At 46.4% G+C, this 24,606-nt stretch overlaps 1 protein-coding gene and 1 long non-coding RNA gene across 6 annotated transcripts in view; one reads left to right on the forward strand and one right to left on the reverse strand.

The window, feature by feature from the left end:
• Positions 1-3,283, reverse strand: part of LOC119971493 — a 34,706-nt gene extending 31,423 nt beyond the window's left edge. The window contains exon 1 of the long non-coding RNA XR_005461855.1: positions 3,125-3,283. This is a non-coding gene — a long non-coding RNA (uncharacterized LOC119971493). The remainder of the gene's footprint in view (positions 1-3,124) is intronic.
• Positions 1-24,606, forward strand: part of LOC119971491 (RNA-binding Raly-like protein) — a 1,731,169-nt gene that overhangs the window by 81,528 nt on the left and 1,625,035 nt on the right. The window lies entirely within an intron of this gene.

Consider the following 24,606-nt stretch of genomic DNA (forward strand, 5'->3'; position numbering starts at 1 on the left):
GGGACTCCAGACGTAACGGTGCGGGAGCAGCAAAGTAAGTGATTCTCTGGCTGTGAGTCGATAGATGAGAATGGAATCATGTGAGAGGAGTTCGCCCCAGTTGGAAATAGAGGAGAGGTGTTTTTTTTTTTTTTAATAAATTTAGATTACCCAATTATTTTTTCCAATTAAGGGGCAATTTAGTGTGGCCAATCCACCTACACTGCACATTTTTGGGTTGTGGGGGCGAAACCCACGCAGACACGGGGAGAATGTGCAAACTCCACACGGACAGTGACCCAGAGCCGGGATCGAACCTGGGACCTCAGCGCCGTGAGGCGGTTGTGCTAACCACTAGGCCGCCGTGCTGCCCGAGAGGAGAGGTGTTGACGGAGGATGGTGCGGTCAACTATGTCAAAGACTGCAAACAAGTCGAGAAAGGTGAGGAGAGAAAGTTTATGTTTGTCACAGGAACTTAGATGTCATTTTGTGGTTTTGTTGAGAGCTGTTTTGGAAACCTGGCAGAGGTGGAAACCTAATTGGAGGGTTTCAAACATGGCGTGCCAGGAAAGATAGGGGTGGATTTGGGAACAGACAACTTGTTCAGTTTGCCTGCGGAGAAGAAAGAAAGGTCAGAGGTTATTTTGGAAGGATGGCGGGCGTCAAAGGTTTGGCTTTTGCGGTAGGGTTGATGACAGCACATTTAAAGGAAAGAGGAACAACACCTGATCAGAGATAACCACAAACAATCTTGACTTAAGATGGGGGCCAGAAGGGCAGCACAGTGGCGCAGTGGTTAGCCCTGCAGCCTCACTGCGCCGAGGTCCCAGGTTCGACCAGGACTCTGGGTCACTGTTCATGTGGAGTTTGCACATTCTTCCCGTGTTTGTGTGGGTTTCGCCCCTTAATTGGAAAAAATTAATTGGGTACACGAAATGAAAAAAAAAAGATTGGGGCCAGAAGGTGAAGTTGGGTGATCCACAGTTTTGTGTGAATGGGAGATCAGAGGCGGCATGAGGGGAGATCGAAGAGAAAATGAAGAAAGATGCGAGTTTGTGGCTAGGCCATGCCGGAATAGTAAGGGGAGTTTGGCCAGGTGTGCTAGCGGAAGGGAGGGACTCAGCACAGGCAGCTGATGCGAATGTCTCAATATTAGTGACAAAGAAGTCCATGAGCTCCTTGCATCTATTAGGGGTGAGGGTAAAGGAGAGAATGATTGGAAAAGACCATTTATAGCAGAGGAAAGAAGCTGGGAGTTATCTTTACATTCCAGGATCATTTCGAAATGTGAACAGTTTTAGCAGATGAGATCAGGACTCGTGTTTTAAGAGGTCTAGTCAGATCTGGCAATGTTGTTCACCATATCCTTTCAAGCCTGCATTCCCTTGAATTGAAGGAAGCAGAGATGAGGGCTGGACCAAGTGAATGGCAAACGATGAGAGAGAGTAGAGAGAGGAATAATGGTTTTACTGGGGACTGGAGCATTATAGGTTGAGGTGACAGAGAATGCTACTGAAACCTGTCTCATTAAACAGTACTAGATCTAAAATATTTTTGTCTCTAGTTAGTTCCACAACATACTGTTCTTGGAAGCTACTGTGAATTTATTCTATAAGTTCATGTTCCAGAAATGATGACCTTCTGAGGTTGTTTGGGCCGGAACTCCTTAAACTCTCTCAGGTAGAATGAACAATGTTCTCCTATGTTATTGGTTCCTACATGGACCACAGCAACTAGATCTTCCCGCTCCCAAGTTCCTGTCTGGTACATGAGGTGATGCCTTGAACAATGCGACCAGCCAGGCAGCATAATGTTCAGAACTGTTGGTCCCAGCTGTGGTGCACTGTGTCTACCCCCGCACCACCCGCGATTATACACTCCCCTATCGCTACCATGTTTCCGTTCCCCACTCACTTTGAAGAGCATACTTTATCATGATGCCACACTCAGTTTACTCATCTACACAGGCAGCAAGAATCTTGTACCTATTTAAAGATCGCGGCTCCTCCATCACTGCATCTCGGATCCCCTCTTATAACTGCCTGACTACTTACCAACTCTTAAATTCAGCTTTACTGAATTGGGGGAATGGGTGGAACCTGCCTCCTGGAACAAAATGTCCCGGTAACACTCCCCACCTCCACGTGCTGCCCCACCTCCATGCACTGCCCCCTGACCATCACTCTGATGTCTCACGGTGTCTACCCTCTGGATTGCAGCTCCACAACTCGGAGCTGAATCTGCTCAAGCTGTAGACCCTCCCGATGACTATGGCCATCTGAGACTGCGACGCTTCGCATAAAACTCTCAATAAGCTCTGCGGCTCGCTGATTAGAAATGGAAGGACTGACTAAAATGGAAACCCCTCCTGTAATATCCCGCACAGGACCTATGGGGTGGGAATGCTCTTCGTCCCCGTGTTTTATTTTAGGGCCCAATCGACTAAATAGAAGGACAGAAATTAACTGAGGGATAAATTAAAAGGGGCCTCTGCTAAAAGACAAATGGAGCACAGCCCAAAAAGAGGAAAAGAAACTTAAAAACATTAAATCAAAATGTGAAAACTGGGGTCGGTGGAACAGTCCAACCCCTGCGGTGCCCATGGAGCATGGAAGGCCTCGAGTGTGCCCTCCCTGTGTTCCTTGCAGAGTACGAGCTCCACCACTAGGGGCGTGGTATCTGAATTACCCAGTCTATATCAGCTCGGCCAGTAAGACACCAACCAAACAGGAAGCCCGTAGGTGTCTACCGGGAAGTGTATATATCGTGTGTAAATAAAACTTTGTTCTTAATTTTACTCCGTGTGGATGTCTCGTGTTCTTATTAAACCCCCCACCTGTGATACTCAGAGATTAGGCAGAAGATGAAATGATGGAGACTCTGTCTGGCATTGCTGCATGTGACCAGCAAGCACCAAATAAAGTTTCATTTCTCATTCCTTTGCTCAAATATCTGGCATCATGATCAGACAGTAAGAACAATATGTGTCCGATAGGAAATATAACTCTGCATTTTCACCAATTATTGTTGTGTATTTCTTTGCAAGTATTTTAAGTGGTCAGATTGCAATCCTTTTTCCAGTAGGGATAATGAGTCTGCCATCAACCATACCAATTAAATGTTCAGCTACTCCTCAATGACTTACCCTCATTTGCTGGTAACTCTTTCTCATTCGCTTAAGGCAATGATATATTGGTCACCATGCCCTGAAGAATTGGTTCTTTTCGTCAATCCTTTCTTCTGTACTTAATTCTTTAGTCCCGTGGAAAAGGTCACGGGAAACGTGAACATCGTGACATTTCACTTCAAGGGCACGGAAGAATTTAAGCATTCTCAAAAGCTCTTAATGAGGACATTTTCAGAACTGCGCGGCCTGGCAAACTTCCAGCTCCAACAGCTCATTAGACCAAAAGTTCAACTTTCTCCTTGGCTTCAGTTGCTTCCGAGTTTTATTCTGTGTTGATCAAGGTGAGCCTTTCCATTTTCACCCCAATCCATGTCCTGCTGTCAAACAATCTGCCTGGCTCAGGAGAAGGTCACACAGGCTGGACAGCCAGCAATCCACTGGACGATGTCTTCAAAACATCAGGGGAAAAAAGAGATAAAGCTTTTACTGAGGAGGCACTAGATTTCGTGGAATCAATTATTTGAGTGTTGGCTGGATGTATTGAAGCTGCATTTCAAATCATTCTTCTACATTACCTTCAAATCTTGATGCCCTGTGGAGGTTTAGAATTAGTACATCCCAGTAAAACCATTGGACAAGTAGATAAATGCAGTGTCACACTTTTGCAGGTGGGCAACAAAAATTGCTTCTCTCTCCGTCTTTGTCTTCCTATTTTTGCAATTGTCTCTCTATCTTCCTCTCCCTCTCTCTCTGTACCTCTTTCTCTCTTCCTCTGCCTCTCTCCCTCTCTCTCTCTGTGCAACTTTATCTGTCGCTTTCTCTCAGTCCCTCTCTCTTTGTGCCTCCCTCTGTGCCTTTTTCTCTGTGCCTCTTTCTCACTTTCTCTGCCTCTCTCTCTTGGTCTCTCTCTGTGCCTCCTCTCTCTCTTCCTCTCTCTCTGTCTGATATTCTCCATGCCTCTTTCTCTCTTACTTTCTCTCCCTCTCCCTTTCTCTCAGTGCTTCTTTCTATGCTTCTCTCCCTCTCTCTCTCTCATTCTGCCTCTCTCCTTCTGTACCAATGTGTGTCTCTTGTGGTCAGCCACTGTCGCATCTCTATTAGAGGATGTATGGTAGGACCTGTACTACAGGTACGTTGGTAGTCCCTGAGTATAAATATGTGTGTCCTCTATGCTGCAGCCATTTCGCCAGCTGCTGTGGGAGGCCACACATCTTAGAGCAATAAAGCCTCAGTTGTATCCAACTCAAGTCTTTGTGCAATTGATCGTGCATCATCTCTCTCTGTGCCATTCTATCTGTGCCTCTGCCTCCCTCTCTATGCCTCTCTCTCGCTCTCTCTCTCCGTCTCTCTCTTTCCCTCTGTCTCTCTGTGCCTCCCCTCTCTCTTTTTGTCTTTCTCTCTGTGTGCCCCTCTCTCTCTCTGCCTACTTGTTAAGATGTACTTTCACAGAATTCATTAGAAGCACAAAAGGTATTTATTAATCAGAAAACAGCAGCCTCATTAGTGTAGCTAGCTCCCAAATTGTTTCTTTGTCGAAGAGACTTTCTCACTGTCGGATGATTCCACACGATTGGTCACACAGGCCATGTGACCCTTCCTCTGCTGTGTTGTCCTTAAAGGGGCAATCACACATTCCCCCCCTTTTAAGTTCTTTATATAATCTCCAAAAACAAATTCACTCTGTCCTAAATATGAACAAAATATTACGGGCGGGATTCTCTCAGATCGGGGCCGGGCCAGAGAATTCCCGTGACCAGTGCGAATCGTGCCACGCCGACCCGCTGCTGGAACGCAATTCTCCACAGAGAATTAGTACATAGGCATGGTTGGCGTGGCACGGTCGGGGGCCGCTCTATGTTGCTCGTCCGCCAATTCTCGGCCCAGGAGTGGCCGTCGTAAAAAAGCCGAGTCCTGCCGGCACTGTCCACACCTGCTCTCAGCCGGCAGAACTCGGCGTGGAAGGGTCGGGGCAGCCTGTAGGGAGGGGAGGGGGAGTCCGACCCCGGGAGGGAGCCTCCGATGTAGCCTGGCCCGTGATCGGGGCCCACCGATCGGCGGGCCGACCCCTCTGGCTGGGGGCCTCTTTTCTTCCGCGCCGGCCCCTTAGCCCTGCGCCATGTTGCGTCGGGGCCGGCGCGTTGATGGAAGCTACTGCGCATGTTTGCATTGGCGCTGGTGGCACTGCGCATGCGCGGATCCCGTGGCAGTCAGTTGACGTTGGGATCAGCAGCTGGATGGCGTGAACCACTCCAGTGCCATGCTAGCCCCCTGTAGGGACCAGAATTGCTGATCCTGAGGCTGTGTTGATGCCGTTGAGAAACGCGATCGCGTTTCTGAAGGCGTCAATACTTAGCCTCAGCATCGTAGAATCCCGCCTGGTGGAACACCTGTTGTTACATGTGGAGCGGTAAGCTAGCAAAGGAGGAATAATGATATTTTTGTCCCTAAGGTTGTATATGTTTATTGTGAAATACTCCCAGGAAACTTCACTCATTCAAGTTTCTATTAAACGTGACTCATATCCAGCTTTGTGTAAGATTAGCCAGCTTTGCATGTAGGTGTCTTCAATTCTCTAGATATGCTATTTATCCAGCTTGGTGGTCTGATTAACCGTTAGTTTATAATCACCGCAATTGCGGATGATCTTGCCTGGTTTCAATACAGTGACTATAGGTGCTGCCCATTCTGAGAACTGAACTGGCTGGATAATACCTTGTTCTTCCAACCCATTGTAACTCAGTGTCCACTTTCTCTCATAGGTCATATGTTACCAGGGATGTGCCTCTGGATCCACACAAATCTTAGCTTGATTTAGCCTAATTAATCACAGAAGAGACAGTCCCCCTTTCTGCACTTGAAAAATCTCAGCCCAATTCAACTTGATTTCGTTAAGACAATTGCGTCCAAGAAGGCTTGGTCCTTCACCTGTCCATAGCTTAAATGTACTATTGTGGTGCCTTTTATTTTTTTAAATTGCTTCTCCCGTATAAGTCTTCAACTTGGCAAAAGTGCTCTTCAGGTTCGCTGGTTGAACTCCCTCTCTTAGGTGCTGAAATGTATGCTCGCCCAGCACAGTGGCTGATGCCTTTGTATCCATTTCCATGTTAAGAGACTTCCTATTTACCGTGAGCATTATAGTAATAGGGTCTATCTTGGCTGTTTTTAGATTAAACAGAGAGTGAATGCCAGAATCATGGGTGCTGGGCTCTTCCAAATTGTATACTTGTAACATCTTGGTTGTTCGATTACCCAGCGATCTTGACTTAGCTCTGCAATGCTTTATCAAATGCTCTCTTTCGTGATAGTGAACACACTCAACCTCCTTTAAACCGGTATGATTCAGGAATATGGTTACCTCCACATTGCCAACATTCCACTTCAAGCACTAACAACTGATTGCCTATGCTGTAGCTTTTTTGTTTTGTTGGTGGTGGGAACTATTTCCTGCTTTGTGGCTGCTACGGTAGTTTTGCCGTCTGAAGGTTCCTGTTCTAATGAAATAAAAATGAAAATCACTTATTATCACAAGTAGGCTTCAATGAAGTTACTGTGAAAAGCTCCTGGTCGCCACATTCCGGTGCCTGTTCGGGGAGGCTGATACGGGAATTGAACCCGCGCTGCTGGCCTGCCTGGGTCTGCTTTAAAAGTTAGCTGATTAGCTAAATCAGATCCTCTAACTGGCTAACGGTGCATTTTGTGCACTCTGCAGCCCTTGTGCACCTATTTCAACACTTACAATGGACAGCGCTATTTCTGTTGCTTATTCAAAATGTATGTCAATCTCTGCATGCAATCTGCATTGAATAGCGCCGTTGTTCACACGACATACTAACCTATCCCGTAGCATATCATTTAGGGTGGCACTAAAATCGCAATACTCCAGTTTAGCAAAGTAAGCCGCAATCGATTCACGTGGGGCTCTCATACGCAAATTGAATTTGAATGTCTGGAGTATGACTGATGGTTGAGGTTGCAATAAGTTTATAGGTCTGTGTTCCACACAAACTGAGGAGAATTGCTTTGGTTTCACCCCCTACTCTATTTTGATAACCTGGAAATAATACCAAGACACTAGATGTATTGTATCCAGTCCTCCATTGAGAGGTAAAATGAGTCTGTTCACCAAAAGAGAAGCATTCTAGCACGTACATTGTTTTTTCAGACTTTGATTAAAACAGGATACTTACGGGTGTCGGGTCAGAGGCAGTCAGGATAATTTATCCTCATCGCCAGAATTAAAGATACACTTCCACAGACTTCTTTACAAACACAAAAGTTATTTATTAATAAGAAAACAATAGTTTCATACCTGTAGCTAGCTCCCAAAATGTCTCTTTGCCTAAGAAACTCTCTCACCATGGGTCAATTCCACACTCTTGAGTCGCGGTTGGTCGCACAGACCATGTGACCCTTACCCTGCTCTGTTGTCTTCAAAGGGACAATCACTACACTCCCCCTCTCTCTGTCTGTCTCCCTCTCTAAATACCTCTCTCTCTCTATGCCTATCTCTCTGTGCCTCGATGTCTCCCTCTCTCTGCGTCTCTTTGTCTTCTTTCTGTCTCCCTTTACCTCTTTCTGTGCCTTTTTCTATTTCCCTATCTCTCTGAGCCTCTCTCTGTCTCCCTCTCTCTGCCTCTCTCCCTCTATGCCTCTCTCTCTGTGGCTCTCCCTGTCTCCCTCCCTCTTTTTCGCTGTGCATTTTTTACCTTCCTCTCTCTCTTTACCTCTCTGTGCCGCTCTCTCTGTGCCTCTCTTTCTATGCATGTCTCTGTGCCTCTCTCCTCTCAATGCCTGACTTTGTGCATCTCTCTCTCTCTCTCTGTGCCTCTCTCTCTCCCTCTATGTGTGTCTCTCTGTCTATCTCTCTCCCTTTGCTTCTCTCGCTCTCTATGCCTGTCTCTCTGTGTCACTCTCTCTCTCTCAGTGCCTGTCACTCTGTACCTCTCTATGACTCCTTCCCTCTCTCTCTCTCTGTACCTCTCTCTCTCAGTGCCTGTCACTTTGTGTCTCTGTTTGACTCTCTCCCTCTCTATCTGCCTCTCTTTCTCTCAATGCCTATCTCTTTCCCTCTCTCTCTCTGTCTGTCTCTCTCAACACCTGTCACTATTCCTCTTTCTGACTCCCTGCCTCTCTCTCTCTCTCTCTCTCTGTCTCTCTTTCTCTCTCAATGCCCCCCTCTCTCTCTCTCTCTCTGTCTCTCTCAATGCCTGTCACTCTGTTCCTCTGTCCGACTCTCTTCCTCTCTGTGTGCCTCTCCTTCTCTCAATGCCTCTCTCTCTCTCTCTCTCTCTCTCAATATTTATCTCTGTCTCTCTGCACTCTGGATGTATTGTACTCATAGGTGCTTGCTCCCCTCCATGTCACACACACAAATACTCTTTCTGCAGTTGTCATTCAAGGATGGGGACGTGACTGTTGGTTATGGGTGGGAGGGGGGCAGTTGTTTGGTGAGATAGAAGTACAGATTAAAACACAAAAAATAAATTAATCAGACTGTTTCCATTGACAACTTGACTGGGAAGAAGCATTGCATACTTTGCATTGAAAATACTCCTCCCCATACCTTTTTAGTTAGTAGTAATCAAGCAGGAACTCATGCCAGTGAAGGCCATTAGTTAGGTTACTGTGATTGCTGCTGTGTCCATGCCAAATTGGTGATGGTTTCTGTTCTGTGGAATAAGAATCAGTGCAAAGTCTGTAGGGGACGGCTAATAGGAACACCATTAGACCATAAGAAATAGGAACAGGAGTAGGCCATTCGGCCCTTTGAGCCTGCTTCACCATTTAATAAGATCATGGCGGATCTAACACTCACTAAATGCTGCCTTCTCTCCATAACCCTTCATTTCCCCTCCCGATTAAAAACCGATCGATCTCAGCCTTGAAAATGTGCAGGAACAAGCTTCCACAGCTTCCTGGAGTAAAGAATTCCAAAGATTCATCGGTCTGAGAGAAGAAATTCTTCCTCAAATCCATATGGAATGAGCGCCCCCTTATTCTGACTATGCTCTCTGGTCCCTCACTCTCCCATGAGTGGAAATATCCTTCCATTAGAGCTTAGCTACAATGCTCACATTGTCTTGGCTCGTATCATTCATGGGTATTAGGTAGAAGGGCCAGGAGTTGCCAGTTCCCTCAACAACATTCCAGCATGAGGCATTTATTTCAGAGGAGGAGAGTGAAGAGTATCTGCTTTGGAAATTATGGTGTGGTCATTGCTAATCCTTGCTCCTGAGGTATTTAACGGAAGACAGAGACAATTGCAGCTCCTGTTCTTTCGGAGTCAACTTTGAAAAAATGTTCTTGCTCAAACACCTTGGCACATCCAGGAATGGGATCCGCCTTTAACTGTTCTGCACACAAAGCTCATGTGGAACCCTCATGACTTCTAGATGCTTCCAGTCATACATTTTTATTTGCCTGTGTGCACACATTTCCGAATCTTCCTCTCCCTCACTCCGTCAGTTCATGTGAAGCTACAGGTGGACAGGTACTAGATTCAAGCCAAACATGCTGATGCAGCCTTAGATTTTGATTGGCAGAAGGGGTCATTTTGCAAAAATTTATTGGAATAATTACATGTACTTTGGTTGAATGCCATCACACCCCAACTCCCTCCAAAACAAAGATGGGTTTTAGCTCGTTAAAATAATTAATTGGATGGATTTTAACTAGTGGCATGGTGGCACAGTGGTTAGCACTGCCTCACAGCACCAGGGACCCGGGTTTGATTCTGGCCTTGGGTGACTGACTGTGTGGAGTTTGTACATTTTCCCCGTCTCTGTGTGGGTTTCCTCCGAGTGCACCGGTTTCCTCCCACAGTCCAAAGACGTGCAGGATAGGTGGATTGGCCATGATCAATGCGTCATGGGGATCGGGTGGGGGAGTGGGTCTAGGTAGAGTTCTCTTTCAGAGGGTCAGTGCAGACTCAATGGGCCAAATGGCCTCCTTCTGCATTGTAGGGACCCTATGGATTCTGTAGTAACTACACACAGCCTGATTGCCCAAATTTAAAACCTGTTCCTGCGAGCTACCAAGTAGATATTATAGTAGCAAATTCTCGTGGGTCACACTCTTGGTTACGATTCAGAAGGTTGATGGTTCAAATTACATTCACAGGCTTGAAAGCAATTCTTGCTAACATTCGGGGGTGTGGTACGGAGGGAATGCTGTGGATTGTCAAGAAAACTCTAGTGGACCATTCCCATAGATTGTTTCTTTTCTGCTCATATCAAAAGATTGTAGATATACTGTTTAACCGTGACCTACCCTTACATAACACCGTAACGATATCATGGAGCAACCAATCTTCCCCGACATCACTGCCATTAAGGTTGTGCTGCCTAGCATTAGGTAAAAAAGTGCCTTTCAATGGGATTGATGTGCTATTACAATAGCTTTAATACTTGGCCAGGTCAGTTTATTTATTTCCTTTCCTAAATATCTTTGTTTTGCTCACCACATTGATGGGAGTGTGCAAGGTGATTTGCACTTGATTAATGGGCTGGAGTTTGATTCCGGCCTTGGGTGACTGACTATGTGGAGTTTGTACGTTTTCCCCGTCTCTGTGTGGGTTTCCTCCGGCTGGAGGCCTGTGACTCCATGCCCCCACCCATCCCCACTGACCAACACCCACAGCGGAAAGTCTTACTGGTGGAATTTGATGCAAGGTTTTCCAAGCATAGCACTGACGTGATGGACTCTGTGGTGTGTCAAGGGGGTCAATGCATAACTGAGGTGCCTGCCAAAGTTCAGCGGAAGGTCCCTCGTCCACCCCACAATGCAAATCCTGCTAAATATTGGCTAATACAATGTATTGCTGTGTGAAATTGGATGGAAGATTTGCATTTCAAAGGCTGTCAAGGGATTTGAAGCACTTGGCTTTCGAGAAAGCCTCTGACACTCTGATGTCTGAGGCAGCAGATGTTAGGGAAGGGTAAGTGAAAATGCACTGATTTTTCACTCTACAGCCCAGACTGTTCTTCAGCTTTAAGGCAGGGGTGAATGATGCATGTTGCATGTCTCTGTTGTAGAGGTCTCTGTTGGAGAAGTCTCTGTGAAGAGAGAGTTCATATGACTCTTCTTCAGAGCTGAAGAAGAGAACTCGAGATGTTAACTCTATTTTTCTCCCTCCACAGATACTACCAGACCTGTTGAGCATTGCAGCACTTTGGGCGGTATCCTCCCCCCCCCCCCCCCCCCTTTCCCACGCCGGGTGGGAGAATCGCCGGGGCGCCACGTGAGTCGCGCCACGCCGTCCCGACACCCGCACGCGATTCTCCCCCCCCCCCCCCCCCCCGAAACCAGAATCACGGCGGGCAGCTCGGGGAATCGCCGCAAACGGTGAGCGGCAATTCTCCGGCCCGGATGGGCTGACGAAAAAAATGACAGTCTCGCGGCGCCATTCACCCCTGGTTGCTGCCAGCGGGAACTGTGCGGGAATGCTGGGGGGGGGGGGAGGCGGCCTGTGGGCGGGGGAATGGGGGCTCCTTCACCGGGGGGGCCTCCGATGGGGTCTGGCCCGCGATCGGGGCCCACCGATCGTCGGGCTGGCCTCTTCCACCCTCCCCCGGGCCTACCTCTTTCCGCGGCCGGCCCCAGAACCCCGGTGCCATGAAGCTCCCCGCGCATGAGCAGGAATGAGCTGCCCAACTGCGCATGCGCGGGTTGGCGCGGCCCCCATTCGGCGCTGCGTAAGGAGGCTGGTGCGGCGTGAACTGCTCCAGCGCTGTGCTGGCCCCAATAGGTTGTGCCCGGGCACTGTTCGCGCCATCATGAAACGCGAAGGCATCCACGACGGCACGGGAACTTAGTCCCGGGAGCGGAGAATCCCACCCTTTCTGTTTGTTACTGTACTGCAACATTGTTCATTATGGCTGCCTAATGGGCCTGTTACTAGACTAATAATTCAGAGACCTGGACTAATGATATGCAGACGTGCATTCAAATTCCACCATGGAACTCAGGAACGTAAGTTAATTTGACGAATCTGGAATAAGAAGCTAGATGACCGTGAAAGTACCTGATTGCCTTATAATTCCAACTGGTTGACTGATGTTCCTCATGGGAGGAAATCAACCCTCCTGGTCAGACCTACATGTGTGACTCCAGGCATTAACTGCCTTCTGAAATGGGCCAGTAGCAAACTCAGTTGCCACCAGCACCTCTTAAGAACAATGAGGGATGGGCTAGTGCCACTCACATCACGATATTGGGCTAGATTCTCCGGCGTGATTCGCTCTTCCCACCACTTGTCAATGGGATTTCCCATTGAATCCACCCCACGCCGCCGGGAAACCTGCAAACTGGCAGTTCGCTGTCAGCGGGAGAAGCGAATCCCAGCGGCTGGAGAATTCCGGCCAATAAAATTAGATTTTTTTGGCCTCTTTTTTTGAAAGAGAGGTGCTGAGATCAATTACAGTCATGTCAATTTAGACTCTGAATTGAGGTTCGAACGTTTTCTGGTCCATTTGGATCACCTCATGAACACATTCACTTGTTGAGATTTCAAAGACACTGATGTCTTTTATGCTTCACACGTGTGAGGTGGCACGGTAGCACAGTAGTTAGTGCTGTTGCCTCAAAGCTCCATGGACCCGGATTCAGATCCGGCCTTGGGTCACTGTCTGTGATTTTGCATGTTCTCCCTGTGTTTGCGTGGGTTTCCTCCGGGTGCTGGGGTTTCCTCCCACAGTCCAAAGATGTACGGGTAGGTGGATTGGCCACTCTAAATTGCCCCTTAGTGTCCAATGATGTGCAGGTTTGGTAATGGGATTGGGGGGTAGGGAGAGGTGGTTGGGTGAGTGGATTTTGGTAGAGTGCTTATTCGAAGGGTCGGTGCAGAGTTGATGGGCCGAATGGCCTCCTTCTGCACTGTAGCGATTCTGTGATTCTATGTGTGGCAAAAACAAACTGAACTGGCGACATCATTCTGTCCCAAATACTGAGTGAAATGCAGTTACTGAAGGTAACATGATGCTTTGTTTCAGATTCCAATGTTGTATATGATCATGTTCCTTAAATAGTAGAATCTGGAAGATTTGGCCTTTTGGAGTAATTCTGCTTAAAGTGTCGTCTGTACAAAAATGTACCCCGTGGTTCATGGAAAATAAGCAGAATTGCTGTCTTGTGTTGCACTGGTTTATATATTTCTTTTTTGAAAAAAATGTCTTCATATTTGTTTTGTTTGTAATTTGTCGTACCGTTTTCTGTTTATAAAAGAGGCTATAAAGTTCACTTGATTTAGTTCTCTATCTTGCCACTCTCCCATGGGGTAGCCTTTTATATGATGAAGAAAGACTAATCCAATTGAAAGTCTGAAAAGTACTTGTAAATCCCTGTCCTATAATCTGACATGCAAGAAGTCAAGAGATGAGGACTTTGTGGTAACGATTGCTCCAGAAACGATTGATTCCTGCCCGATTTTGCCTTCTTATAATGTAACATTTTCTGGGGCTCCCCAGTTAACTCATCAGATAATAACACAATCAATAAATTATGCAACAAAGAAGGATTGTCGCAGGTTCAGTCGGTGCTCATTGTAGACAGGGCAGGACTGGAGTTATCCTCAGTTTGTGGTGATTAAATGCAACCACTGATAATGTCAGAAAAACAACCGTGACTGGTGGGAAAATGCCAGCATGGACAATAAAGAGGCAATTTTGCAAATCTCTTCTCCTTAGTCTGCTATCATTGGTGTGGAGAGTGCCACTTTAAGGGCAACACAGCAGATTAAGAGTCACATGGCCTGGGGGACCAATTGTTACTCAGAGTGGGAACGATACATGTAGGGAGTGAGCTGCTCCCATTCAGCTGCTGAACAATTCTTATCAGTAAATCCTAATGTGTTCACTAATGATGTCTTTAAAATGGACCTTTACAATTGGTGGTCAGAATTCTTACTCGTGCACTCCTGGTGCACATAGCTGCTAGCTGCAGTGTAGCGTTCGGAGAATGATTTGGTCAAATTGAACAGTTGGGTGAGGGCAAGATTTTACTTGGCTGTGAGGCTTCTCATAGCCGAATATCCATTTGAAAGTTGCAAGGCTCCACTAATTGCACGGAGCCTTACGAGATGTGAGGGAAGAGATCCATCATTCGCTTGCCAAGATGTTCTGACCACTTGAGAGTATATGTAGTGGCAAAGGTACGTCTACAGTCTCTAGATTCTTGAATGAAAATAGGCCACATGCGTGAAGTACCAAAGAGTGCTAGCACCTGCAGAGTAGCAGTTCTCTGTTTAATGTGAGGGTGAGTGTGAGGTTCAGGCAAGGACTGCCAGAGACATAAGAATAGGAGAGGGCCATTCAGTCACTCAAGCTTGGTCTGCGATTCAATGTGATCGTGGCTGATTTACAACCTAACTCCATTTACCTACCTGCACCCCATATCCCTTATAACTTTGGTTTATCAAAACAAGCTATCTAATTTTAAAATTAACCATTGATCTAGCATCATTTGCCACTTGGGGAAGCTAGTTTCACAGTAACTTCATACCTGTGACAAGAAAAGATTATTATTATTATTAGGTCAAAGTTCTGCCCCCTTTTGTGTACAAATATGTGCCTCTGATCTTTGGTCAACGCCCCCTAATCCTAGATTCCCTTATTGGCACAGTGGCTGGAATTCTCTGGCTGTCGGGATTCACTTTTCCCGCTAGGAGCGCACCCTTACCAGTGGATTTCACGGTGGTGTGGGTTGGTTTCAATGGGATATCTCATTGATAAGAGGAGGAAGGGTAGAATCCCACTGCCAGTGAACAATGCAACACCGAGAAACATGTGGCTGGGAGATGGGTGAATCCCGCCCAGTTTCTCTCCAGCTACCCTCGTGTCTTAAACATTGATCAAATTGCCCCTGAACCATCTGATCTTGAGTCATAATTTAGTTCATGAGTTCTAAATAACATTCTGGTAAACCTAAATTGTACCCCCTCCAAGGTCATTGTACCCTTTCGGGTTTGGGGATGACAATGGGGATGAGAAACATATCAGCCATAATCAAATGGTGGAGCTGACTCAATGGGCAGAATGGCCTAATTCTGCTCCTATATCTTTTTTTTTAGAACAGTACAGCACAGAACAGGCCCTTCGGCCCTCAATGTTGTGCCGAGCAATGATCACCCTACTCAAGCCCACGTAGCCACCCTATACCAGTAACCCAACAACCCCCATTAACATTATTTTTTTAGGACACTAAGGGCAATTTAGCCTGGCCAATCCACCTAACCCGCACATCTTTGGACTGTGGGAGGAAACCGGAGCACCCGGAGGAAACCCACGCACACACGGGGAGGACGTGCAGACTCCGCACAGACAGTGACCCAGCCGGGAATCGAACCTGGGACCCTGGAGCTGTGAAGCATTGATGCTAACCACCATGCTACCGTGCTTGGTGCTTCTGGTCCTATGTTGCCCAGATTGCTCATAGTGCTCCAGGGGTGAACTCCCAAGGCTTTAAACAATTGATGGGGAGGTGGTGGCACAATGGTATTGTCACTGGACTTAAACCAGAAACCCAGAGTAATGCTCTGGGGAACTGGGTTTGAATACCCGCCCCTGCAGATGGTGAAATTTGAATTTAAAAAAAAATCTGGAATTAAAAGTCTAATGATTACCACGAAACCATTGTCGATTGCCATTAAAAAAAACCTATCTGTCTCATTAATGTCCTTTTGGGAAGGAAATCTTCCATCCTTACCTGGTTTGGCCTACATGTGACTCCAGACCCACGGCAATGTGGTTGACTCTTAACGTACCTCTCGGGGGCAATTAGGGATGAGCAGCAATGCTGGCACAGCCTGCAACGCCCACGTCCCATGAACAAAAATTGAAACAGGTCATCTCCTCCATTGTACTCTAACCCTCTCGATACAAAGGCCAATATTCTATTGATCTTTTAAAAAAACTATTTAAAAACATTTGCTGACTCTGTTCATGACATTTGAATGAACTGTGTACCTGGACTTCCGAATTTCCTCAGTACGCTGATGATTCTCGCTTCTTACTATTTAGAAAGTAACCCCTGTGTTATTCTTTTGGCTCAACCTCATGATTACCTACATTAAAGTCCATTTGCTCATTCACTTAACATATGAATCATCTATTAGTAATTTTGCGCTTCCATCTATATTGCTTATCATGCAGCCTAACTTTGTGTCTGACCAATTTGAATATGCTGCTTTTCCGCTGCGCCTGGAAGTAATGTTTGGAGTAATCCTGCGATAAAAGTCATGTCCATCTCTTAATATTCTGGAAGGCGTAGAAGCTTCTCTTGATGTGAATGCCCCCGTGGAACTAATATTGCCAGTTTATTTTTAATCAAAGTTTCTTAAAGGGGCATTTTTGATGTTGGGAATACATTTGGCAGTTCGCCATGTGTCTCACACACATCAGCCCATGTCATACATTCAGCAGTGATCAAAGCTGTAGTTTTGAATGAGGCAGAAAATAAATGAGGTTATTAAACTTGCAAATTTATACTGAAATTTTAACTAACATTCCCAGCCTGTGGCAGAGTTTACTCATTTGGGAGCGTTCCAGCTTCACAGGTCAACAACCCTTCAGGTTTTTAATGCATAAAACTACATCAGATGGTTGTTAAAGAAATTAAACCCCAGATATGGAATACATATTTCCGCCTTTTTCAAATAACGGGAGTTAGCAAGACGAAAACAAATTACTGATGACTTCAGGCTTTTTCAAGGGTAAAGGTTGGTGAGGTCGGGGTAAATTAGGTTAGACAGAAAAAGAAAACCCAGGAAAATTGAAGAATGAGAAAGAGGAGCAATGAATTTCAGTGCTGGCGTGATACCATCGGCCGCATGTTTCACATGTTCCAATGAATGACCGATGAAATCAAACAACATGTTCCCCTGGCTGTTTGTAACAGGCAGGGTACAGATCGCACTCAAGCAGACTGCTCTTGCAAAACCGAAAACATTACGAGTGGGACCTTCTGAGCACCATTCCCCCCCCCCCCCTCCCCCCACCCCCCCCCCCCCCCCCCCACCCCCCCACCCACCCCCCATTCCCTACAGTGTGCTTTACGGCAGTGGAGATGGCCTGCCATTGGCCGGCGACAGGATCTCCTAGCCCCCCCCCCCGCTGTCAACGGGGTTAGCCATTGTTCGCACCTTCCACCACCAGGGAACACGCCAGAGGGGATCACTGTCGGCGGAACCAGAAGGTTGGATTGGATTTGTTTATTGTCACGTGTACCGAGGTACAGTGAAAAGTATTTTTCTGCAAGCAGCTCAACAGATCATTCAGTACATGGGAAGAAAAGGGAATTAAACAGAATTCAAGAAAATACATGAGAATACATAATAGGGCAACACAATATATACAATGTAACTACCTAAGCATTGGCATCGGATGAAGCATACAGGGTGTACTGTTAATGAGGACAGTCCATAAGAGGGTCATTTAGGAGTCTGGTGACAGTGGGGAAGAAGCTGTTTTTGAGTCTGTTCGTGCGTGTTCTCAGACTTCTGAATCTCCTGCCCGATGGAAGAAGTTGGAAAAGATGGTGCCGTTGGAAAAGCCGGAATATCCTGCCCAATATGGACTGTTCGTATTGATTCTGCGATTGGACAGCAATAGCTGAACAATCCTAAGTGTGCTTATAGCTACACTAGCAACCAATTTAATATAATCAGTTGAGCTCATAAAGTGGCTCATTGATGCTCGTGTGACAATTTTAAGATTTTAGGTACATTGGATTACAAATATATTGGGTACTTAAGGGTTTAAAACCGAGGGTCAGAATGTGTTTGACTGCACTGGTCATGTTACTTTTAATAATTCTGTTCTGCCTAGTCTGTGTAGTTTTAGCAGCCAGCAGGTGAAATTAACAAATAAATGTATTTTTCGTTTGGACTAATGCATAGTGGTTTGCCTGGGGAAGTCCGTTGAGAGTTAATGTACTTTCAGTCCCTGGAAAATTAATTGGTTATTTAGCTTGGGGAGACACTGTCAGTGCTGGGTGGAGCTGTGGAGAGAGGCAGTTTTGAAGAAAGGCTTTTGGAAGTGAAGTCTGATGTGGCAAAATTTGTTTTTTTAGACCACAAGTGAAGGCAGTTTTCTTTCTCAGTTTTAAAGAGAGTTTTAAAAGCAGAGCTGTCTTGTCTGAAGACAAGGAAGAGGCTGAAAGGACCCAGGTGAAGCAGCTTTTTGAAGATATTCAGTTGGAGTCTGTTGGGGCTCGAACAAGAGCCAGAATCTGTTCCATAATGCAAGTATTACTGAATGTTCTGCTGACTTTTAAGAAGGATTGAGAACTGTATGTTTCTTTTCTTGTTGTTTAATTGGAAATTGAGTGATAAATAGTGTTAAGGGGTAATTGTGAGCTGTTCTTTTCCATAAATGAAGTTAAAAGTTTAATATTGTATTTCTAATAAAATTTTGTTTGAGAAACACCAAAACCCTATATTTTTCATACAATAAATTCTAGATCGAATCATTCTTTCCGCACAGTCTTAAAATGAACTAAATTATTGGAGTTTCAGTCCAGTATCCTATCCACTGTGGGCCTGGTCTGGGATTGTAATATTTGCTAGAAGGAACGTACATTTATATTCAGGGATGCGTCCGCAAAGAAAGAAATATTTTCAAGTTAGAGTCTAACATCAGTGGCAGGGAAATTATTGGAAAAAACTCTGAGGGGCAGAATTAATCTCCAAAACCGGTTCCTAAGATTCACTCAGCGCTGACAAGTCTGGTTTCTCCTCTCCAAAATACACAACCTGGGAACACACTGTTCTGCACTCTTCTGCTTAAAGGGACATTCCAAAAAGAATAAAATAAAATAAATGGGAACAAAGGAAATCAAGAGACAGGACTCTTCCAATCTTCTGGCACTTTATACTCAGTACAGTTTCTTCAAATAATTTTGGCAAAATAAGGATAAATGTCAGCATTTTACTGAAGTAACATGTTATTTTCTGTTGAAGTGAGGGGAAGAAATGGCTGTTGAACTTTTAAGTCAGTTAAGTAAATTGGCTTAAATTTACTTCAGCCAAATAAATTGGCTTTGACTTTTTGACAGAGAAGGTCAAAGTTAATTCGTAATGCCTGTGAGGACAGATCCTAATTGCTGACACCTGAGACGTGTAAGAAGACAGACAAACTGCATCTTTGATTATTCCTGTTGCATTTTATTCTGAAAGCAAAAAAAAAAGCCCCCCCGAATAAACTTAGAAGTGAGGCGGCCACCTGCTTCCCAGTGGCTGCACTTTGCATTTGGGGTGGACAAGGAATGGATGGAGGTTTAATGTGCAGTGAGCAGCACTGGAGCTCCTGGGAAAGGAGCATTACAGGGTTGGGTGGGCTATTGAAAGAGGAAGGAACAAGGCCTATCAGGTTCGGCGGTGGGGAAAGAAGCTGAAGGGGATTGGGACCACAATAGGAAACTAAAGATGTACAGACAAGTAGGAGGATTGGAGTAGTTCACAGGAAGGGAGCTGCCACAACCAGGAGAACCCTGCTGCTGTTGGTGGGACATTTCCCTGCTGTACCATCAACCCAACTCCCACCTGAAAGCAAAGAACAACACAGAGAAGCAGCAGGGGATGAGAAGAGAAAAATCAAGATTTAAGTGGAGGAAAACAGAAGCAACTAGTTAACATAGCAGTAAATACAATTTGGACAGCCTTCTTCGAGATGATGCCCAAGGCTGTGGGGGTGAGGGTGGAACCGTGCCCGAGAATGGCACTCTTCAGGGTATCGGAGCAGCCAGAACTTCATATGAGGAAAAGGGCTGACGCCCTTGCATTTGCTTCCCTGGCGAATTCTGCTTGCCTGGCGGTCAGCAGCACCACCCACAGACCTATTGGAATTTCTCCATCTGGAGAAGATCAAATACACCATCCGAGGGTCGGACGAGGGCTTCCACAAAGCGTGGGAGCCATTCACCAACCTATTCCAAGACCTATTTGAAGCCAACCACGGATAGAATGGAGTGAGAGGGGGACAGGGGACGGGGGGGACGGGAGGGTTGCATGGGAACCGCCAGAGCCACAGAAAGCTGACATGAATGAGGGGGAGGCAAAAGAGGGGGGGAGAGACCCAAGGAAACGCCAAAGGGGAACCTGGGGAAAGACTGATACCGTGACCAGAGGGCCCCTGACAAAGGTCTAAGAGTAAAGCAAACGGTAAAACGTACCATTGACGGTGAAGGGAGGGGCCTAGGATAGGACCCGGAGACAGCCAGAAGAGGGGAGGGAGGTGTGGGGGGGGAGGGGTGGGGGGGGGGGGGGGGGGGGGGGGAGTGGGAGTGGGAAGCAAGGGGGGGGGGGATGGAGGGGGTGGTGGGTGGGTGCCAAAAAGGAGCAACATGTAAATAGTAAATTATAACGGTTTCATCCATTTCTTGTACAGTGTAAAAATACAAACTTTAATAAAGTGTCCTAAAAAGTAAGGTTAAGGGGGGGTTGTTGGGTTACGGGTATAGGGTGGGTTTGAGTAGGGTGATCATTGCTCGGCACAACATCGAGGGCCGAAGGGCCTGTTCTGTGCTGTACTGTTCTATGTCTATGTTAAATATATTTATAAGGAAAAAAGAGAGAGCTATCATATTATCTGCCTGTGAATTACAGATGGTGATGCAATCAATTGACATAAAATGTGTTATATATATTATACCCTTTTTTATTGTGTGCAGTTTTGGTCTCCTTCCCTAAAGGAAAGGCAAATCTGCCCAACTGGAAGTGCAACAAAGCTTCATTAACTGATTCCTGGGATGACCGGATTTGCTTGTGAGCAGAGGTTGAGTAAACCACATCAATATTCTCTGGGGTTAACAGGAATGAGGAGTGGTACCATTGAGACATTTAACATTCTTAAGGAGTGGATACTCAGAAATATCTGAGTTCCACTGGTTGAACAGTCTGGCACAAGCACTAGGATAAGGTGTTGGCCATTTTGGACTGTGGTGAGGCCAACTTTCTTACTCAAAATTTGTGAATCTGAGGAATTATCTATCCCAGAGGGCTGTGGCTGCATCCAAGAGAGAGGCCAATGATCTTTGTGGATACAAAGGGAATTGTGAATCTGGGAGGAATGTGGCGATGAGGCAGAGGATCTGTCATCAACTTTGTGAATGATGGAACAGGCTCGAAGGATTAAATGACCTACTGCTGCTCCTATTTCTTAGGTCTTAAGTTGTTATTTGAGCATGAGCCTTTTGTGATGATCACACCTGCACTGAGTGCCTCTATCTTCAGACAGAACTCCAGACCTCCATACCATTATCCACAGCTCAGCACTTAGAACTTCATCACCAAGGATACTGCCAACATTATTGAATTGTTCTCTTGGACATTGAGGATGCCTTCCATCGTATTGTGGACACTATGACCGTTCTGGATGGGATTGACTTCGAACAGATCTGGCAACTCAAGACTGGGCATCCGTGCACCCCACTGTGGGCCATCAGCAGCAACAGAATTGTATTCAGCGACAATCTGCAACCTCATGGCCCGGCATATCCCCCCACTCTACCATTACCACCAAGTGAGGGGACCAACTCTGGTTCAATGAAGAGTGCAGGAGAGCATGTCAGGAGCAATGTCAGGCATACCGAAAAATGAGGTGTCAACCTGGTGAAGCTACAAAACAGGACTACTTGCCAAATAGCATAAATGGGAAATGCTTAGGAAATCAGAAGCATAAAGGGACTTGGAAGTCCTTGTTCAAGATTCTCTTAAGGTTAATGTGCAAGTTCAGTCGGCAGTTAGGAAGGCAAATGCAATGTTAGCATTCATGTCGAGAGGGCTAGAATACAAGAGCAGGAATGTACTTGAAATAAAATGAAAATTGCTTATTGTCACGAGTAGGCTTCAAAGGAAGTTACTGTGAAAAGCCCCAAGTCGCCACATTCCGGCGCCTGTTCGGGGAGGCTGGTACGGGAATCGAACCGTGCTGCTGGCCTGCTTGGTCTGCTTTCAAGGCTGCTTCTGAGGCTGTATAAGACTCTGGTCAGACCCCATTTGGAATATTGTGAGCACTTTTGGGTCCTGTATCTCAGGAAGGATGTGCTGGCCTTCGAAAGGGTCCAGAGGAGGTTCACAAGAAAGATCCCTGGAATGAAGAACTTGTTGCATGAGGAACAGTTGATGACTCTGGGTCTCTACTCATTGGAGTTTAGAAGGATGAGGGGCGGGGTCTTATTAAAACTTACAGGATACTGCGAGGCCTGGATAGAGTGGACATGGAGAGGATGTTTCTACTTGGAGGAAAACCTAGAAGCAGAAGACACAATCTCAGACTAAAGGGATGCTCCTTTAAAACTGGACACTGCAAATCCCTGACAATATTGCCAGGATGCTCCTTTAGCACTGGACACTGCAAATCCCTGACAATATTCCGGCAATAATTCCAAAGACTAGTTTCCCAGAACATGCCACTGCCCCTAGCCAAGTTGTACCAGTACAGCTACAGCACTGGCATCTATATGGAAATATCGGAAAGTTTCACCTGTACATAAGAAAAAGGACAAATCCAACCTCGCCAATTGCTGCCCCATCAGTCTACTCTTGATCTTAGTAAAGCGATGGAAAGGGTCATCAACAGTGATATTTAGTGGCACTTGCTCGGCAATAACCTGCTCGCTGACACTTAGTTTGGGTTCTGCCAAGGCTACTCACTTCCTGACCACATTACAGCCTTGGTTCAAACATGGACAAAACAGCTGAATGCCAGAGATAATGTGAGAGTGACATCAAGGCAGCATTTGACCAAGTGTGGCATCAAGGAGCCCTGACAAAACTGGGGTCAATGGAAATCAGGGGCAAATCCCTCCGCTGGTTAGTGTCATACCTGGGACAAAGACAGATCGTTGTAGTGGTTGGAGGTCAATCACCTCAGTCCCGGGGCATCACTGCTCGAGCTCCTCAGAATACTGTCCTAGGCCAAGCCATCTTCAGCTGCTTCATCAATAACCTTCCTTCCATCATAAGGTCAGAAGTGGGGATGTTCACTGATGATTATATAATGTTCAGCACTATTCGTGACACCTTAGACACTGAAGCAGTCCATGTTCAAATACAACAAGACTGTTGGTGTACCTATACCTCCGGGATTGCAGCGGTTCAGGAAGGCAGCTCAGCACCTTCTCAAGGACAATTAGGGATGGACAATAAATGCTGCCCTAGCCAGCGACACCCACATCCCGTGACAAAGAAAGAAAAATTAATGAATGAGTTTTTTTTGTCTTCAGCTATTGGGCGGGATTCTCCCATCCCGCAGCAGAGTGTCCACGTCGTTGTAAATGTCGTTGCGTTTTACGACGGTGTGAATGGGTCACTCCCACAACTAATTCTGACTCCTACAGAGGGCCAGCACAGCGCTGGAGCGGTTTGCGCCGCTCCAGCTGCAGATGTCGGCGTGAACTGTGTGCCGCGGGATTCGCGCATGCGCAGTTGCGCTGGCACCAATGAGGAAATGCGCAGTGGCCTCCTTCAACGCGCCGGCCCCGCGCAACATGCCGCAGGACTACAGGGGCCGGTGCGTAGGAAAGGAGGCCCCCAGCCACAGAGGCCGGCCTGCCGATCGGTGGGCCCAGATCTTGGGCCATGCCACATCAGAGTCCCCCCTGCGGGTGGACCCCTCCTCCCCCAAAAAGGCCGTCAATCAACCCTTACAGGCCGAGGTCCTGCAGGCCCGGAGCAGGTCAGAACGGCTCTTTTCTTACGGCCGCTCAGCCCATCTGGGCCGGAGAATCGGTGGGCCGGCCGCGCAGAAACCAGCGCCGCGCCATTGCCGCAGATTCCATCCAGGTGCCATCCCGTTTCAAGCCATTCTATCTCCATCAATCCCTCCAGGCCTTCCTGCTGCTACTGAACACCTGCAAAAAAAAAAATTTCTGCCATGACATGTTATTTTGGGAACGTTGTGGCTTCTGTTTTTGGCAAGCTGCCAGCTTGCTCTCCTTTTTGGAAAGAAGATCTGCAAGTTGTTCCTGTCACTTACCCCAGCCACACACAGGACTGCTTTTTTCTTGCAGATTGAGTGAATGCCTGTGTCGTTCTCAGCTGCATGTTTCCCTGAATGGAATTATGCTCCCTGTCGCATATTAATAGTTCCATCAATAAACAATCTGCACGTCACAATTTTGCACTTGATTGAACTTTTAAAATTGTGTTTATTTGATGTGATTACATGCCATTTCATGCTTTATCTATGCGTGCCTTTCAAATTTAATTTGCAGATTTTAAATATATACATATTTATAATGTATTATTTTTGCATGTTAGACACTCCTTTGGGGATCAGCATCCGTTATGCCTCTGGGTGGCATCTCCGCAGGATTTTCCTGTCACAGAGCTACCTGTGAAATAATCTCATGTGGAGCTGTCTGCTCCTCCAAGGAGAGGCTGCAGATCCTCGCTTAATCCTGTGTATATGGTCGCATTAACATCTTGTGGTCTGTCCACAGTTATCTGAGCTTGACCAATCTGGCAGTGGACACTCTGTAAATGGCCTTGGGGTTTGTGAGGGTAA

Source organism: Scyliorhinus canicula, chromosome 9 (genome assembly GCF_902713615.1).
Source record: "Scyliorhinus canicula chromosome 9, sScyCan1.1, whole genome shotgun sequence".
Lineage (NCBI taxonomy): Eukaryota > Metazoa > Chordata > Chondrichthyes > Carcharhiniformes > Scyliorhinidae > Scyliorhinus > Scyliorhinus canicula.